The sequence below is a fragment of the Notolepis coatsorum genome (assembly GCF_963971535.1).
Source record: "Notolepis coatsorum genome assembly, chromosome: 1".
Taxonomy (NCBI): Eukaryota; Metazoa; Chordata; class Actinopteri; order Aulopiformes; family Paralepididae; genus Notolepis; species Notolepis coatsorum.
In genome coordinates this window covers 15,789,485-15,796,984 of record NC_140165.1, presented here as the reverse complement: position 1 = coordinate 15,796,984, position 7,500 = coordinate 15,789,485, and the positions used below count along the sequence as shown (strand labels likewise).

Here is a 7,500-nt window from a genome sequence, read left to right as displayed (position 1 = left end):
TGCACATGTCGTGTGTACTCATATGTACACACACACACACACACACGCACGCACGCACACACACACACACACACACACACACACACACACACACACACACACACACACACACACACACACACACACACACACACACACACACACACACACACTACAACCACACACATTCACATAGAACCACTCTCGCTCACGTCACACAAACAAACACACACACACACACACACACACACACACACACACACCACACACACACACACACACACACACACACACACACACACACACACACACACACACACACACACACAAACAAAAACAAAACAGTTCCTGTTTACCCCTAATCTTCCGATACATCAATATTGTAACTGTTGTAGAAACGCACTATATACAGTACAGTATGAGCCAAAGACAGCGCAGTTGTTTTTTGATATGACTACACTGCAACTGAGATACGCCCCTTAAACAAACAACAGACAAACATGAGAGGATTATGAAGTAATGTGACAGTTACGTTGCACACGCTGTAAACTGCCAAATGAAAAAATAAATAAAACGTGTACCGCACTGCGACACAAATAGCGGTCATTTTCAAGTCCATATTTACACGACGTGGGCTATGGATATGTATTCTTGTCACCATTTCACTTCCCTACGTTGTGCCAACTTTAAAGGAACTCGCCAACATTTTGGGAAATTAGCTTACCGTCTTCTCCAGAGAGAGACAAGAAGATAGATACCAGTTTCCTCTCTGTGCGTTCAGTAGAAAGCTATCTGGCTGCACATTAGCCTAGCTTAGCACAATGCATGGAAGCGGACATGGCCGGTTAGCCTAGGCGTTGTCCAACTAACCCCTCTCCCGAAGGCTAACCGGCACTGTCCTCTTCCATTCATTGTGCTAAGCTAGGCTAACGTGCAGCCAGATATCTTTCTACTGAACGCACAGAGAGGAAACTGGTATCCATCTTCTTATCTCTCTCTCTCTGGAGAAGACGGGAAGCTATGTTGGCGTGTTCCTGTAACGGTGACGTTACGCAGGGCTCGCAGCAGGGAGGGAGTGACCAGAATCGAAAGGCTCTGGTGGGACTCTAGTGATCCAGGAGTTTCAAGAGCTACTACATCATCCGTGGATACGGGAAGCCTCCCGAGACGAAGGCCACAGTGCAGCTCACTGCCAGGAACACGGGCTGCCTGAGAGCTGAGTGGCGGCCTCGGGAGGGGAACGCCACGCTCCCCGGGCCGTAAAGGAGGGACGCCCGGTGTTACGTAACTAACTCCCGGGACGGCTTGGATGCACTCCGAATTTTGCGTGTGTTGTTGTCTCCATTTGATAAATAAATGAGACCTTTATGGGTTCTCGCTGAGTTTCTTGGTCCAAGAATATTTTTTCTTTCTTCCCGTGTGGCCAAAGTTAACCATCGCTTATGTGTCATCTCGTAATACTTTGGGGTAACATTTTGTTTGTACTACATCAAATTAGAATTGGCAAGTTCGTTCTATATCTCTATCTCTGTCTCTGTCTCTCTCTCTCTCTCTCTCTCTGTCTCTGTCTCTGTCTCTCTCTCTCTCTCTCTCTCTCGTCTCTCTCTCACTCTCTCTCTCTCTCTCTCTCTCTCTCTCTCTCTCTCTCTCTCTCTCTCTCTCTCTCTCTCTCTCTCTCTCTCTCTCACCATGCTAAGGTATTTTGGTGGAGACACACAGCCCATGTTAGAGAGCTCCAGATATGCTGAGAACAATACAACAAGAAGGGAGAAATACATTAACAATACAACAAGAAGGGAGAAATACATTAACAACTAGAATGGGTGCTCATTGGACCACATATGTCTGCTGCATGTTATAGTTGGTAATAAATATGAATGAAGGATGTATGGCATGTATGCATATTGTTTGCAAGCATTGTTAGCATTTGGCATTTTTTTTATTATATATATTAGATTAGATATTAGTTATTAGATTTTATATTATATATATATATATATATATATATTGTAACTATGTTTATTGTAGGGCAAATATAACTGAGAGGGCATACATACCCTCATCTTGCACCTTGACCTTTTTTACACTGCCTACATGCCCAAATGCGCAGAGTTAATTATATTGTATATTGTTTTACACTGCCTTTATTCTATTTGTATTTTTACTTCTCCACTTGTACTATAATTCTATGACCTGTATCATGTCTCTTACTACCTGTACCTCCCCTCCCCCCTCTCCCATGCTGATATGGTGCCTGCATTTCCCCAAGGGGATCAATAAAGCAATATCTCTTATCTTATATGTTGTATGTCATTTACATTTACATTTAGTCATTTAGCTGACCCTTTTATCCAAAGCGACTTACAAGTTCTGTACGACAAGCCATCAGGAAGGGCACAACTCTATCAGCTGAGCAACAATGTTCATCAAAGTGTTGAGTGCTACAGTGTAGGTTAGTTTATTAGGACAAGTGCATGACAGTACGGTTAGTTAGGGTTAGATATTTTTATTTATTTATTTTTTAATTCAGATAATGGTTGAAGAAGTGCGTCTTTAGTCGACGGCGTCTCTTGTGGCCTTTTCAGGATGTCACAAGTGCTTTCATGCAGTTTGTGGTTTTGATTGAGATTCATGATTCTTTAGCATACACAAGTTTGAGCATACACTAGCGTTTGCATTAGGTCGTCCACAATTCGAAACCGAAGCCCTGACTGCCCAACCAGAAGTCTGCAAGTTGTGTTGTGATTTCTCAAAATGCAACTGAGTAATACTAGCTGGTTGTGACGTACAGTTACTGCTGATTTCAATGGTGAACTCCTTTAGACACAATATGTCATGCTGCCTTACGATTTGGAACAAACGGGTCATCCCTCACATTTCACTGCTTAGGGCTGTCCCCGACTAAGTATTTGTATAGTCGACTTTGATTGGCCGAAATTTGCAGATAGTCGACTGGTAGTCGACTATACATTTTTTTTATAATAAATAAAATAAATGATAAAATATTAATGTCTGAAGTAGTCGACTGAAGGCTTCTTGTCCTCTGCGAAAGCATGCAATTGGTCTACTGATGGATACATCTTGATATTTGTCTAGTCTAGTATGTTCATTAGATGGGTGAAATCCTCTTTCAGTGCCTCTGTGCCTGTTTCTTAAGCAGTTAGCCTTGCTGGTATGCGCACCATTAGCGTTAGCCACGCTTCTAGGCCTCTTTGCTTTTGGAAAGACATTTTTTTTATTTAAAAAATATATAATTAAACGTTTTTTTTTTGCATTCGACTAAGAGGTTGGCAGTCGACTACGGCTCCTTTCGATCGATTAGTCGACTATCTGACTAATCAGGGGCAGCCCCTACTGTATATTGTATGAATTGTCAGGTCAGTCATCCCTGGCACTAAGAAGACATACATTGGTATTTGTCTGTAATGTATACAAACAAACTGGGCAGCTACCAACTTACATACACTTTACTCATTCAACCAAAAGGTGGACTTTTTAATCTTCTTGCCATGGAGTGATCATGTTTTTAATATCGTCTGTTTTCATTGAAATGTGAAGACATTTTCTAATTTTTTTTTATTTGTGTGCTCTTGTTTTTATTTGTGTTTGTTTTAATGTTCTATATTTTCTGTATGCCGACTTCTTGGCGAGGGCCCACTTGAAAAAAGGTGGAAATATCAATGTGATTAGCCTGGTTAAATAAAGGATTAAAAACACAATAAAAAAAAACACACAGAAGAAGTGACAAGCGAGGCTGCAAATTATGTTATTATTTCTCAAAACACAACTGAGTGACTGAAACACTAGCTAGTTACGACGTGCAATTAGCGCAGATTCCAATGGTGAGATCTGTTTACTGCTCAGTCGCTTGGTTGGCGAGAACATTAATGAACATTGCAGTAGTCTCAGTAGCAGCATTTGAAGCCAAAAAGGTACCACAACTACACAAAGGACTACATGAAAGTCAATGGAGAATGCTGTAAAATGAATTCCCCCAAAATACTTCCCAATATTCCCACACGCGTTTGAGAGATATTGCACGGATTCACACACCCACACACCCACCCACATACAGACGCTACCAAATGCATACTGTCCTCAGACAGGCTCCAACGTCTCGGTGGACAGCAAGGCGATAAACGTGTTAAATCATAACTATTTGAATCCACATTCACAGTGGTACTCACAGGAGATACTGACGATAATATGGAGAATCAACAATGTCTCACCTTTGACCTCTCAAATACATTCACTCGTATGAATACACAATTTGTACACACATCATCACTGCCAAAATATGATTTTAGGGAGCGTCCATCTTCAAGGCAACCAGATCTACATAATTCCTCCATGAAAGTAATAATTATAATAATAATTCATTACATTTATATAGCGCTTTTCTAGACACTCAAAGCGCTCCCCACAATGTAGGGTGGAAATGGCCTCCTTCACCACCACTGGTAGCACCCAACCTTGCGGCTACGCAGGGCTCAATGGCTGCCATACACTGGCACCCGGCACACATCACACTACACAATGGCTGAACGGCTCAGGCGACAGGGATTGATATCAGCCAATTAAGGGGGAGGGATTAGGTGGCCTTGATGTCAGAGACCTGATTGGGAATTTGGCCAGGAATGTTGGGGAACCTCCTACTCTTTGCGATAAGCGCCCTGGGTTCTTTTAACCAGCGAATTCAGTCAGGACCTCGGTTTAGCTTCTCATCTGAAGGACGGCACTCGCAGCTGTATGTGTCCCTATCACCATAACAGGGGCATTGTTACCGACTAATCCAGAGGACAGAGTGCCCCCTGCTGGACAACAATACCACTTTCCGACAACGGCCTTGACCGGGGGCTCGAACCGGTGATCTTCTGTTCATGAGAGCTCTACTCATGTAGCCACGCTGCCGGACTAAGTAGGGATAGTCGAACACATAAGACCTCAGCGGCTGCATATGGAAGCTCTTAATGTCCACCATGACACCTTCATCCTCACAGCTGAGTTGGATTAACCTCAAACCTCTTCATCTAATCTCTCTGTGCACCCTGTTCTAGTTGTTCCCACAGGGGAAGGGGACCTTCTAACACTCTTAAAAAAATATGGGTTGAAATAACTAAACCAGGGTATCTGCAGGTTTCAACACGTTCCATTTTTATACCACATAGAGCAAGATTTAACCCCTTAAGCTCGATGGTCCCTGTACCGGGCCGAGATTTATTTCAGTTCATAAATAGATTAATATAGTAGATTAATTAATGTAGCATCCCCCCCCCCTCAAATGTAGCCAAGACCCTAACCCTAATCAAAACAGCAGTCAAAGTGTATATTTTCAGCACTACATTTGTTTATCAATGATTTTAAGTGTTAGTAGTGAACTATGAGTTCATAAATATCTCGCCGCATCCCGGCGGAAACCTGATGAATTTGATGGAAATAAAGGAAACTGTCATACGTGTGTGTTGTCTTTTGAAAAAAGAGACCCAGGGCTTTCAATGGGCTTTTTTCGATGGAGTTTTGCTAGAGCAGCATGTTAAGTCAAGCAAGTACTTTCCAACACTGGTCACCATTGAATGTTCACACCATTGTGAAACGTTACCAGTATCAGTTTTCAGGCCTATTTCCTGGCCGCTGCAGGATTTGACTTACCTCATTTCCCTCCCTGGACATTTAATATTACACTTATGAACCTCCAAGAGGTAATGAATATTCCTGGTCGGCGATGGTCTTCAGTGTGATTTATATCCGTGTGTTTTGTCCTAAAGTTGTAGTTTATGAACAAACACCATCTACTCCCTGTTTACTCCCGATCTGCGGCTCACGTGCACGGCGCTCCTCTCTCTCCGCTGCTCTGTGAGAAGCAGTGTTGAGGGAGTGCACGCCGCTCTGTCTTGGCTTATAGTGGATCAGAGGCTGGCATGCAGCCTTGTAACATTTTTGTTTAATATCTGTGTAAAGTCTTTGTAGAGTCTTTGTGGTCAGAACTACAACCCACACCAATACTAGACATGGCTCTGTCACCAGACACGCCTTGGGTCTTCATGTTACTCTACCTCTACCAAGAACAAATGCACAGAAGAGAACCGTAATGTATAGAGCTGCTGCAAACTGGAATTGTATACCTGTGAAGATAATGATGATCAGCAACAAATTTACTTAAAAAAAAAAAGTTGAAAAATACTGTTATGAATAATGAATACAGTTGAGTTATTGATTTTTCTAGTTAGTATTGTATTTGTGGTTGGAGCCTTTTTGTGTTGTGATTTTGCAGATATTGAGAATGTATTAAGCTAAAGTGTTTTTTTTTATGCTATTTTTGTTTTGTTATTACTCCAATGTTTTAAGTTATGTGTTCGGACCCCAGGAAGAATAGTCCTTCACCGATGGTGTAGACTAATAGGGATCCATATAATAAACAAATAAACTCTGTGTAAGACCAGTTCACCACATGTGACAACGCTTCATACTTATTACGCTGTGTTGTCCTTGTTATCATATCTGTTATGTGTTTATTATTATTATTATATTTTTTTAATTATGTTTTTTGGTAGATTTTATTTGTTTGTACTACCGGGCAGTCCGGTAGAGAGAGAGACAGAGGGAGAGCGGGAGACAGAGCGGGGGGGGGGGCATTCGGCAAAGGACGCCGGGTCCGGGAATCGAACCCGGGTCGGCCGCTTGGCGACCGCAGCGCGTTACATGGTCGCCACTTGGGTGCCCTGTATGTGTTTAAAAAGTCCAATCAGTGATCCAAATGTAAACATAATGGGTAGTCACGCCATCAGAGACAATAAAGAGCTTGACTGAGCTCTCGGTACAACGACGACTAACACGAAACACGCGGTGATGTGGAATAACTTGACCTGGTTATTAACGGAGGCGGACAACAGAGTTTTTGTTTAAGGATAGAGTTTACTGACAGAATGGGTTACAGCAATGGTCCCTTTAGCCTAGATATCTAAAGAATGATGCGCTTAACAAAGTATTTATACAAGAGAGTAGGACAAAACTAAGTGGCGGATTGACATACATACTATAATTATAGATATGATGTACAGAGATATCTGGAATTATAGATATGATGTATGGAGATATCTGGATAACGATGGATACTATGAGAAGGATGGGTGTGTGTGCTTACTGTATGTGTGTACAACTTGAAGGCTATGTGTGAGAGAGAGAGATAGAGAGGGGGGTAGTGTGTGTAGATAAATATGTCTGGGAGTGAAGGCGAGGCGAGTGAATGTGTATGCGATTGTGTGTGTGTGTGTGTGTGATAATAGGAGAGAGAGATAGTGTGGTTGTGCATGTGTGTGTGTGTGATAGTAGGAGAGAGATAGTGTGTTTGTGCATAGTGTGTGTGTGTGTGTTTGATAGTAGGAGAGAGAGATAGTGTGTTGTGCATGTGTGTGTGGAGAGAGAGAGAGAGAGAGAGAGAGAGAGAGAGAGAGAGAGAGAGAGAGAGAGAGAGAGAGAGTGTGTTTGTGCGAATGTGTGTGTTAGAAAGAGAGAGAGAGAGAC

At 42.3% G+C, this 7,500-nt stretch overlaps 1 pseudogene across 1 annotated transcript in view; it reads right to left on the bottom strand.

Moving 5' to 3' along the window:
- Positions 1-7,500, bottom strand: part of LOC311224273 (dynein regulatory complex protein 11-like) — a 140,858-nt pseudogene that overhangs the window by 72,672 nt on the left and 60,686 nt on the right. The window lies entirely within an intron of this gene.